Source organism: Hyaena hyaena, unplaced genomic scaffold, assembly GCF_003009895.1.
Source record: "Hyaena hyaena isolate Hyena2069 unplaced genomic scaffold, ASM300989v1 scaffold_43, whole genome shotgun sequence".
Taxonomy (NCBI): domain Eukaryota; kingdom Metazoa; phylum Chordata; class Mammalia; order Carnivora; family Hyaenidae; genus Hyaena; species Hyaena hyaena.
The window spans coordinates 4,649,108-4,661,495 of NW_024080675.1; the positions used below are offsets into that span (position 1 = coordinate 4,649,108).

General features: G+C 48.1%; 1 long non-coding RNA gene across 1 annotated transcript in view; it reads right to left on the reverse strand.

The window, feature by feature from the left end:
- Positions 1-217: 217 nt before the first annotated feature.
- The window catches only part of LOC120230517, a 36,875-nt gene continuing 24,704 nt past the window's right edge, over positions 218-12,388 (reverse strand). The window contains exons 3-4 of the long non-coding RNA XR_005528048.1: positions 6,271-6,346; positions 218-493 (exon numbers count right to left, since the gene is read on the reverse strand). This is a non-coding gene — a long non-coding RNA (uncharacterized LOC120230517). The remainder of the gene's footprint in view (positions 494-6,270; positions 6,347-12,388) is intronic.

The following is a 12,388-nucleotide window of genomic DNA, read 5'->3' on the forward strand; positions in this document are numbered from 1 at the left end:
AGGCCAAGATCTGACCATCAACCCAAGAAACTGGACAAGAAGCCAAGGAGAGAAAGAGTCAAAATGAGAGGTTCAGGGATTAGGGAGCTAGAGTTAAGGTGCTGGAGAAGGGTGAGTAGGAACAGTGGTGCATGAGGGGGCCTAAAGGAACCCCAGAAATCCAGAACTGGCAATATACAGGTTTATTAGTTATTGATTGCTCTGTGTAACAAGAAATCCCAAAAATCAGTGACCTAAGAGAAAACATTTGCTATCTCAGAGTTTCTGTGGATCATAAATCTGAGCATGTCTTAGCTGGATGACTGGAGTTCAAAGCCTCTTACAAGGTTGGTGTCAAGCTGAAGACCCCAGTTGTGGCCTCCTCTAAAGCTTTCTTAGGACAGCGGGGTCCACTTCTAAGCTCCCCAGTGTGGTTGTTGACAGCCCTCAATTCCTCATCACATGGGCCTCTCCATTGGCTGCCGCAGCCTCCTCAGAGCATGGTAGCTGGTGACTGGAGAAAGAGAGAGAGAGAGAAACTAGAAACTGAGAGATAAATTAGGAAACAGCAAACACCCAAGATGAAAACTACAGTCTTTTTATAACCTAATCTTGGAAGTGACATGTTCTATTCATTAGAAGCAAATCAAGAATCCAGCCCATAGCAGAGGGGAAGGGATTATACAAGGAGGTGAAAACCAAGAGGCAGAGATATCTGGGAGCCATCACAAAGATTCCCAAGGCCATTTCATTGAAAGGGACATTACAGGCTGGACACCGCATGTGGAACAGACAATTTCTTTGATGGATGAGAATCTTGCAAAATTTCTGCCTTATTCCTCAGTCATATTGGTTACTGTTTTCCATGGCAGCAGATGTTGAGTTAGAACATCTAGACAGCTAAGGTAACTATTTAGTGATTTCCAGATATTCTCCAGAAGTCAGTTTTTTGCCCAAATCATTGATGTCATTCTGACATTTGTCTTTTCGTCTCATTGATCCCTCCTCAAAAATTCCTATCGTCTGTGCTACAGATTAGTGTCTTCTCTAAGAGGCACTAACATTTAATTGTCTGTATTTTCTCACAATGCTACCTTGATTAATAGATCTTCTGGGAGAAGAGCTCTAACACCTCGTCAGTTGCATTAGGAAAATGAAGCCTATTTCTTATGGTGGTGTATGAAAGGCTTCTGCCCTTCTAAAGGAGTGTGACTCTTGAGTGGGAACATGGAATATGATGTGTGATCAGAGTAATATAATAGAGTCATATTCTGGGCCTTCCCAGCCTGCCTGAATGAAGTCTGACTCATCCAAATGCCTTGGAGAGAGATGTGACAGGTGGAGCCTTGGAAGGTCCCTGAGAAGAGAGCACAGTGGGACCCTGGCTCCATGTTTGCACACTGGGATTGGGCTTCCAGGGAAGTCCCTGTTGAGAAAGCATGCTGCAAATACATCTGCCCATATGGTTATAACAGCCAGGGACCCAGTCAAGTTTATGGAGAGGAGATAGGAAATGAGAAAAAGAAAAGCTGACAGCAGTAGAGTATGAAGAAGGGAAGGGATACAAGAAGAGAAAGAAACTAGATGGAAGAGCTCACAGTAGAGACGTCTAAATGCCACCACACCCAGCCCCAGGCCAAGCAACAATATCTCCCTCATGGGCAAATGTATTTAGCCAATTTTAGTGAGCTCCTGCTAAGTTCTAGGCCCAGAGGACACAAGGATGAACAAAATAAACACCGTTGCTACTCAGTCAAAGTTCACTCTAGATGGGGAAACAGAAATAGAGGCAGTACCATGAGGCTCACAAGGAGGACATCCGGCCATTTGGATGAAACTGGACCTACAAAAATACTGATGCCACCCTAACAGCACAGCAGAGTCTGTGACCTTCTGGTCTATAGCATCTATAGGTGATCCAGCCTGAGGAAAATGCCCCTTCAAGCTTTCCTCACCCCAATCCTTGGCCCTGGACCTAGTGCTGGGCTCCTGCCCTAACTCACCCCCACTTTTCACTTGGCCTCTCACTGCACTGACCCTCTCTCAGGACATTGACATTGTCATCCTTTCCCTGCCTCTTCCTTGTCCATCCAGTATCTTTGGGAATGGTAAGGCCAAGAGAAGAAGCCAATGGCTGCCATTTGCCATGGGCTTGAGAAAGGGTATGTCCTCCAGTCTTGCTGACAGAAAAAGGAAGGAGGTATGTCCAACAGAACTTTCCATGGGAGATGTAGAGGGGCATCTGGCCAAATATAAGCAGAGGCCAAGCCTCCCCTCTCCCCTACTCATCTCTTAATGGCACTGTGCTCCCATGTGGTACTAGGAGGGCTGATCCTCCTCTGGAAATACTGAAAGGAAGACAACTCAGCCACAGAAGAAATGGTAGTTGGTGAGTCTTTAGTTCCCAGGTAGGCATCTGGCTTTAAGTCCACTCAGAGAACCCTAAATGTCTGTGGTTGACGGGCTCTTCCACAGCTTCTGGGGAGGTCAGCTATCACAGCTCTGGAATGGACTGTTGAGATAACCCACATTTTTTACATTCCTCACCTACTTATATGAGTAAGAGTTTCTTTCCAATGTCTGCTTTAAATCCTTTCTGCTCTTATTTCCTTCTACAATTAAAAGCAAAGACCTGGAGTCAGCATAATGTCACAGCTCCTGGACACTCTGCAGCACACAGAAGTCACACGCCTGGAGGCGTTCACTGTTCACACTGGAAAGCTAAGGGTGCGGGCATGTCGAGCAGGACAGGACGTGAGAGGGACGGACGGAAAGCTGGGGGTGAGGGCAAAGCTGCTCACTCCCCCAGAGGCGCAGGAGCTCCAGGAAAGCTGAGGGATGCACGCAGGTGAACACGTTGCCCACAGCCTGCAGCAACATGGACAGACCACGTGAATGCACTTCCGGAGAGTGACCGGCTTCACGATGGGAGCTCCCTGCGCCCCCAGCGCCCCGGCCCCAACCCTGCCAGTGCGTGACATGGAGCCCCTCTCAGTAGCCCAGCACCCCCTTACTTCTCTGGCTCTTGCCTCCCCTTCTCCCACCAGGGCTCTAGCATGCATGGTGAGTCATCTTTTTGCCTTTTTGGTTGGCTTGGCAAACCCCAGACACCCTCACCCAGTGCTCCGGGAGTCTGCACAGCCTCCCTGCACACGTGGCTGCAATGCCCCTTCTCCTAGCTCTCCCCTGCTCTCCAAGTGCCAGACCCCAACTCCTCCATCAAATGAGCCTCCATGATGCTCAGAGGCTGGGCCACCCCTTTTCCTCTGCTCTCCCAACCCCAGGGCTGTCTCCCTCCCTCATCCCCACCAGAGACTCAGCAACAGGGATGGTGGGGGGTTGGGGGCAGCTCCACAAGCCAAAAGGGTGAGAGAGGGGAGGGAGTTGGGAGGGGAGACTGGGAACTCCAAGCCCCCCGGCCCCCTCCACATCCGCTGCTGCAATAGAGGCCCACCCCCAGCTGACAAAAGCCCTTGTCAGAGCCAATGGCTCTGGTGCCAGCCCCGCCCCTTGGAGCAATGACAGCCGTGTGCTACATTTGCCCAATTCTGCAGCTGGGCTAATTACTGTGGTTCCCGAGCTTGGGGTCCAGCCCCAAACCAAACAAATTAGGACAAAAACCATAGGCTTCTTCATCCCTCTCATTCCCAGCCAGCAATTGCTGAAGGACCCCTATAATTGATAACAATGAAATAAAAACCCACCACCTGTCCTTACTCCTAAGGGCTTGGGAGCCCAGCCAACAGCTCAGCCCGCCCCTCCATGGCCACAGCAATGTGGCGTTGAGCAATGCTGCATTCCAAGTGCCGGCATCACCCCAGGAACAACCTGGGACCCATCGCATCCCAGGACATGGTGCAGCCTGGGAGAATAACGCAGCTGGGGGGCGGGCTAAGAGGTGGGTGGACCTGCGGCCAGGACCACGCCTGGGGTAGGCCAGCCCCCTGAGGCCTGGAGCTGGTGTGGATGCAAGGCCGTGTGGAGGGGATGGCGGCAGTTCGCAGCCCGGGTCTTCAAGATACATGGAGGAAGGAAGTCCCACGTGGACAACTCCCAGGAGACCGTACTAAGAAAAGTCAGGAAAAGCAGGAGTAAAAGCCAGCAGTAAACCCTGGCAGTCAGTAGGAGGGCCCTGGCTTGAGCATCTAGATTCAGGGGCAGAAATTAAAACAAGAACCCAGTGAGGTATAAGACCTGGGTGCTAGGGAAGGAGATAGAAACACAAGTAAGGCAAGGCTCCACCGGCAGCGAGAGTACCAAGAGTACCTGGCCGAGATCGGATATGGGACTTGGACGCCCTGACTAAGGTCTGGCTTAGGTCCAGAAATACAGATGACAAAAGAGGCCGGGTCAGGGGCAGAGGACCACCTGCGGTCCTGGCTACATGGACCTACATTGTTCTCAAACTCAGCCTTGCACAGAATTGCGCAGAGGACTTGTTAAAACACAGAGTACTGAGGGCGCCTGGGTGGCTCAGATGGTTAAGCGTCTGGCTTCGGCTCAGGTCATGATTTTGTGGTTTGTGTGTTCAATCCCCACATCAGGCTCTGGGCTGCCAGAGCCTAGAGCCTGCTTCAGATTCTGTGTCTTCCTCTCTCTCTGCCCCTCTCCCACTCGCACTCTGTTTTTCTCTCTGAAAAAATAAACATTTAAACACACACACACACACACACACACACACACACACACACACAGAATGCTGGAGTCCTTGATTCAGGAGGTCTGGAAGGGGCCTGAAAATGTGCATTTCGGAGTAGTTTCCAGGAGATGCTGATGTTGTTGGTCCAAGGACCACACTTTGAGAACCACTGCTCTAAATATCTGGGGACAAGATATAATGCTCAGGCTGAAAGTGAGTGACAATCCAGGAGCCAGGATGAATCATCTAAGGCTACGTTATACACTGAATATGTGTGTTCCCCGCCCCTCCCTTACCTCCCAAATTCGTGTGCTGAAGCCCTCACCCCAAATGTGACTATACTTGGAGACAGGGCTATGAGGAGGTGATAAAGGTTAACTGAGGTCACGGGGGTGGTGCCTTAATGGGGAGTTGGTGCATTTATAAGAAGAGGAAGAGACACTGGAGAGCACACGTTCCCTCCCCTTCCCGTCCACTCCTCTCCCTTGTGAGGACACAGCAAGAAGGCCATCTGGAAGCCAGGAAGGGCTCTCACTGGCACTTTGATCTTGGACTTCCAGTGCCCAGAACTGTGAGAAATATAAGTGTGTTATTTTAGCTCCCAGTCTGCGGTGTTCCGCCCCAGCCATGCAAGCGGACTCAGAAGGGCGGACTCACAGACCAAACAAGGCAAGTAAATAGAAAGAGAGAGAAAAGTCTGCACGTATACCTCCTGCGTTGGCTGCACAGAGGAGCCCACCTGTGGTTTCTGCCCTTCCAGACCCCTCCTCGCCTTCTGACCCATCTTTCTCCACTGCCTGCTTTCCCACACGGTCCTAATGAGAAGGATTTTAAAAACTCTTTCTCATCTCTGCTCCTCTCTCCATTTCTCTGCCACAGCCCCTGCCCAGGCCTTCATCTATGGTTCAAGGTCATGCCCTGAGCGTCCCAGTTGCCCCCTTTTCCTCAGCTTCAGTCTTCCTTCACCTCTGGCCTCGGCTCTGGCCCTGATCAATCACCCTAAAGCATAGTCAGGAGAAGCAGGGGTTGGTGGGGAAGGTGAGGACCAGGCCAGCCAGCGAGTCCCTGCAGAGGCAGCAGCCACAGGTCAGGGAGGCTCAAGGAAGATTTATTGGCCACTGAACTCAGCCAGAGGGGGTGGGGTAAGAAAGCAGAGAGTGTAATCAAAGTGATACTTTATGTTGCTCTGTCTCAGGAAAATAATTGTTCCACTGGAACATCATTACACTATCGTTTTTCTACTCCTGTGCCACTTACAGGGAAATAGAAACCCACTTTCTTCTTCATAATAAGCTGCAATTTCAATAACTCAAAGAGCTTTTTCTGAGACAGAGCCATTCTCCCATCACCACCCCATCCTCCGGTGATGTGGGTGAAGACAGGTGTCTCCTCCAGACTCCCAGGCCCGGGGAAAAGCCGCATTGGCCCCTGGGGACAACTATCCCTTCTTCTTGATATTCTTCTTGCCTGACATCCAGGTGACCAACTGTCCCTATTTGCCAAGGACTAAGGGGTTTTCCAAGATGCTAGACTTTCGGTGCTAAAACCAGGTCAGAACTGGGCAAACCAGGACAGTTGGTGACTCTACCTCCCTCCAACTGGGGACAAGGGAGCAACATTGTGCATTTAACAAGGATTTTTTAAGTACTTACTGTGTGCCAGACACTCTCCAGATGGCTGTGAAACGAGCAGACGCCAACAAACACTTGCCCTCAGGGAACTTGCATTCTAGTGAGGGGATAAACAATAAACATACGAAGGAAGTTCATTATAGAACATACTAGAAATGGATGAGGGATGGAGGAAAGCAAAACAGGGATGGAAGATTGGCCATGAGATGTGGGAGTTTGTCATGTTAAATATGGCGGTCAGAGTGGGTCTCACTGTGTAGGTGGTATTTGAGCCAATCGGCCAGTGCAAAGTTTCAGAGGCTGAGCCTGGTTCGCATATTCAAGGAATTCCATGGAGGCCCATCGGCTGGAGCAGAGTAAGCAAAATGGAAGGGAAGGAAAGAGGTGGAAACTATGGCCAGACCCCAAGCCTTGTAGGGTTCTATAGATCACCAGGAGACCATTTGGCTTTGACCTGGAATGAGGAGAAAGAACACAATCTGATTTGTGGCCTTAGAGACTCACTCTGACCGCTATAGAAGTCCGTCTGGAGGCCGTTGCCATAACACCAACAAGCAACGGGAGGCCTTAGACCAAGATGGTAATGGTGGAAGTGGTTAAGAAGAAGCTGGATCAGGGCGCCTGAGTGGCTCAGTCGGTTAAGCGGCCTACTTTGGCTCAGGTCATGATCTCATGGTTTGTGAGTTAGAGCTCCACCTCAGGCTCTCTGCTGTCATCACAGAACCTGCTGCAGATCCTCCATTCCCCCCACTCTTTCTGTCCCTCTCCCACCCACATGTGTGCAATCTCTCCCTCTCTCTCTCTCTCCAAAATAAATAAACATTCCAAAAAAATCAAGAAGCTGGATTCTGGATATATTTTGAAGGCGAGGCCCACAGGTTTTCCTGGGTCTAATGTGAGAGAGAAAGAAGAGTTGATATAACCTGCAGTGTTTGAATGCATGAGGGCCATGAATCTTAGAATAAATACTATACGTTTCAAAGACCCAAAGTACCTCAAAGGACTTGCACTTGAGATGTTGCCAGGTTTAAGCTGGAGTCTAAGATGCACTTCCAAATAGGCTCATTAAGACTGTGGAGCATAGTCTTTAAATGCAGAACAGATTTGTACTCATCCCTGGGCCCAGAGCTGGAGAATGGGCTACCACGGTCTAGCCTGCTAACTCAGGATAGTCCAGTGGTGAAGAGGTTGGACCTACATTTAAACTCTCCGAGGCTCTGTCTTGTCATCCAACGATTGTTGCAAAAATTAAATAAGATCATGTTAACAAAACATTAGAAAGACCCTAGATAGCTCCATTCCTGGTGGAGATCAGTTGAAGATTTGGTATTGAAATTCTGGCAGTGGCCAGCAGAGGGCACCACCAGCAAAAGATGGTGGTGCTGCAGTGCCAGGGAGACTGGCTTATTTGCCTTGGATCCGCTAACCTGGTGAAAAAATAAACTAGCTTCCCACAAATAATAGACTGGGATTTATATTTATATCCCCTCACTGCAGAGACCTACCGCTGTGCAAAATGGATCTTCTATCTTAGGGTTTCTCTTGCTCAAAACAGCCCCCCACCCCCAGGCCCTGGCATTAGAAGGGAATAATGCAACTGTCTCCATCAGCCAGTTCTTACCTCCTCCCCAGAACCCAGCAGGGTACCCGGAGACCGGATGACTCCTCCAGTACCCTGGGCATGGGGAGGATGGAGACAAGCAAAGATAAGGTTTGTCCAATTTGTTCTGGTCTCTGGAAATTCTGCTTATCTCCTCTCCCATTGCTTCATCACATTGCCAAAATTACCTCGATAATATATTTTTTAATTTAAGAATTCATTTTCACTTCACGAAAGAGGAACACTGCAGCCAGATAAGAAACTCCATCTGTCTTCAAGAAAAAGGGTCGTGGATTTGGGTGTCACGAATCCTGTAATGTCTTAAATTAAGGTGCCACTTCTGAATGCTTTCTTCGTATTTATGAAATGATTATTCTACAGAGGTGCATTTAATATTGTTAAAATAATGATTGTGCATGTTTAATACATCAATTTAAGTTATTATCTCCCATGCTATAAAATGTGGGATAATTTCATAAATAATTATAAAGCATTTACAAATGGCGCCTTAATTCAAGGCATTCTTGCTAATCCTTTATCTTTCACAAACACAGAAATAACAATTAGATTCCTGGAATGAAAAAGGGAGGTTATGTTCTAGAATGTGTCACCTCCTCGCTGAATGCAAATAAGGAGACAGGGAGAAGAATAAAAGACCTGGATAGAAACAGCACGCTTCCCCACTTCTTGACGGATGGAAGATGTCTGTCTGTGGTTTCATTATTCTAGGTACTGGGCCCTTTCTCTGAGAGGACAGGGGAAGGCTCAGGGTAGGGGCAATTCTTTGAATCCCCTGATAATTTTTTTTGGGAACCAGAGAGGCCCGGCCACAAGGTTGGAATAAGAGACTTTTCCACACGCATACACATACGCGTGTGTGTATGCGCACACACACACTCACAGGCAGGAGAATGGATGTGACATGCCAAAGTTCCTGGGAGTTTGATCCAGGTCTTCAACCATTCCAGAGGACAGACTGAGTCACAAGTCACTAGGGACCATATATGATGAAAGAACTTCTGTTTTCATCTTTTAGTCTGCCTACCAATAATACAGATTTAGAGAGGCAGGAAATACCCTCAAGGAGCTTACATTCTAGAAGAGGAAGCTGAATGTTCACATTTGAAATTATAGAGATAGCACAGAACTGAGGCTAAATTAGCTAAATGAAATTTGGGTTGATGTAAAGTTAATCCAGGAAGGCTTTTTGAGAGGTGAGATAGACCAAGTCACAGATCCATGAAGTCAAATAAATCAAAGACAAGCTGAAGATGCAAAAGAGACAGGACATTTAACACAATGTGCATGTGCACACACATGTAGACACATACATGCGCATACACACACACACACACACACACACACACACACACACACGGTGAGAACTGGCTGTGTGTCTAAAGCAACAAGCGATTCTCACCAAGACATTAGAAGCCAGGCTTGACCAATTTTAGGAGATATTTGGGGTTAATGCTCTTTGAACCCCATCAAGCCAGGCTGTCTCTCAATGGCTGGACAGTGACAAAGATGACCGAGTAAGGGAGAAAGGAGGTCCCAACCAGCCCATGAGACACCCTGCAGCTGATCCAAACCCCAGCTCTGCAGAAGCAAACAGCTCCCTAATTCAGGCAACCATCTTTAAAGCCAAGTTGTGAAAGAAAAACTAGAAGGAGCCAAACAAACCTCAACGATCCTGATGCCAGGACACCAGCTCACATACTGGTGCATTGCTGCTATTTGCATACCAGCTGAGCTAACAGGAGTCCCAGTTACAGACTGACTCCTCAGGTCTGGGAAGGTGGTGGAGCAGGGGAGGTTGATCGAGATCAGACCACAATCAGTGGACCAGCAAGCCGGGCTGTGACAGGCTGTAGCCTTAAAGAGGAGGTAGACAACAGCTTCTGAGCAGGCTGCAAAGCAGGCTGCTGTCATGACTCAGAAGAAGGCCCTCAAAGAAGCTGGAGACCATCTCCTCCACTCCTGTCCATCCCAGGGCCAGGAGACAAGACGGGCTGAATTCTTACAGCCAACTGGGTTCCTCTCCCCTGCAAAAAAAAATGGATTCATTACTAGGAATCCATGCTAGTTGCACCTTTCTCCTCCCACAGCTGCACCCACCACTTCCACCACTATTAGGACCATGTCTATAGAGGCCCTGGCCAGGTTCTCAGCACTCAACTACTCCCTCAGGGTGCTGGGGACTGGCCACACACAAAAGAAGGAACTTCTCTGGCTCTCACACACAAATTCCTAGTACCAGCGACCCAAGAGCACTCAGCCTACACCTCTATCGCTCTCCTAAGTATGCCCTCTGCCCTAAAGTCACAGCAAATCAACATTCTCAATAATGAACTCATCGAAATAGGATATTTGCATGGCTTCAAATCATCTCCCTCCAAACGTGTATTATTACCTGGTTGTTTTACCATATCTCCAAAAATTCTTTGCTACTCCTTCCTCCAGAAGGTGGAGCTTAATTTCCATTTCCTTGGGTATGGATTTTGCGATTCACTTCTAACAAAGTATGGGAAGAGTGAGATAGTGATTTTTCAAAGAAAATCCTGATGATCAATTATCCACAGAGGGCAGAGTTTGCAGCTTCTCAGGAGAAGGAAAATCTTTCTAGTTCATCTGGATAATAAGGTATGTAGAGGCAGGAATACTAGATTATTCTGCAAAATTAGACTGAAAGAGAAAGAGGGCCTTCTAGAGCTCCTGTCCCCAGTAATAAGTCATATTGAGATGTCCTTCCTGGTACAAGTCAATGTGAAGGGTACTTCGTGCCTGTGGTATTCTTCCTAAAAGCCAAAAACACTGGGGAAAGCTGAGAAATTATCACAGATTGGAGAAGATGGAGGACTGAATGGAACACAGTATCCTTGATGCAATCCTGGAATAAAAGAAGCTCAATGGGAAAACTGGCAAAAGTAGAATAAAACCTATAGTTTCCTTACTAGTATTGTACCAGTGTTAACTTCTTAGTTTGGATTAATGCGCCAAGATGTTAACATTAGGGGAAGCTGGGTGAAGGGTACATGGAACTCCATACTATCTTTGCAACTTTTCCACATATTTGAAAATATTTCCAAATCAACAGCTTTTGGTATTTAAAAAAAGAACTCAGTCCTGTTCCTCCCTCTCCACATTAAAAAAAACCCAACAATACCTCTCTATCCTAACATCCCCATTTATGTTGCTTTATTTCACAAAGTCAATGTCGCAGCGTTCTTTCCTTTCCCAGAACACACCAGGTCCCCTTTTGCTTCAGGAACCCTGCTCAAAAAGAACCGGTTCTTTTTGAAACTCGCCCCCTTGCCTTCCTGCTGCTGGCCCCATAATGCTGGCCCAGAAGGGTCAGTCCCGAGCCGAACTTCCCTGTGAGTCTCCCACTGTCCACACTCCCCACTTTGGATCTTGGGCGTCTTTTGGTCAGCAACACTCATTTCGCTCTTCAGAGCTGGAGAATGCCTTTGCAGGAGTAACACTCCTCTAGAAAGCTTCCACCGTAGGCTTTCCCTCCCGCTTTCCCCACCTACTCCTCAAAGGCAGCGCACCCCAGCCACGGGTGAGAACAGCACAACAGTGCCTCCTGGTGACCGGTGCGGGGAACTGCAGAGTCAGCAGCTCTGCACGCCCACCACTGCTTGGGAGCTGGGCAGGCGCCCGGTCGGCTTTGCTCCTTCTCATCTGGGTGCCCACCCTTTCTCAATGTGTTGCCGGCTTTCTCTCTGTAGCTTTTGCTCATACTTCCCAGGGTTTCTTTACCTCCTCTTTTGGTTACATTTGTGGACAAACTAATGGCTTTAACTGAGACCAATAAGAAGGAGCCTCTATATAGCGAACAGGGAGGGGGGAGTAGCAACCTTGAGTTCTGAGCAGAAATTAGATCAACTAAAGACTTGGCCCCCTCCGCTTCTAGAACCTTTGAAACTACTCAGAAATTCCATTCAGATTTTCCATAAGCCTCTCTCGACTTGCTCATCGTTTTCCTATTTTTCCTCAAACTCCAAAGTTCAAAATGAAAAATTTCATCTATTTTTATTCAATACTATCATATTTCTCTTTTAATTACTAGCCTTGCAAGAGTATTGTTTTCTACTATTTTTCATGGCAAATGCACAGTACTTAATCTATACTATGGGTTAAATAGGTTTTTGGCAGCCAGCCCTGGAGCCGTGCCAGCACTGATATCCTTGTTGTTATGGGAAAAGGCTTCAGACAACTAATTCAAATGAATTTTTGGAACTCAACCCACTTATAAGTCAGAGTCTGCATGCACTGCCTTGGATGGTTATTTGATTGGTTTGGGGGGAGGGGGAGCATGTAGGTCTTTCTTGTTTTCCAAATGAACTCATTCAGTATGCAACAAATACATATTAAGGCCTATTACAGGAAGGCCCTGTGCTATAGCGGCCCAGGGGACGTTAGGGGACCCGGGCAATCCTGCCCTCGCGGAAAGGGAAGCAGCCAGGTCCAAGACCAGGGTGCAGGTAAGGGCCGCAGGGGGGTATGTATTAGTCAGGGTTCACCAGAGAAACA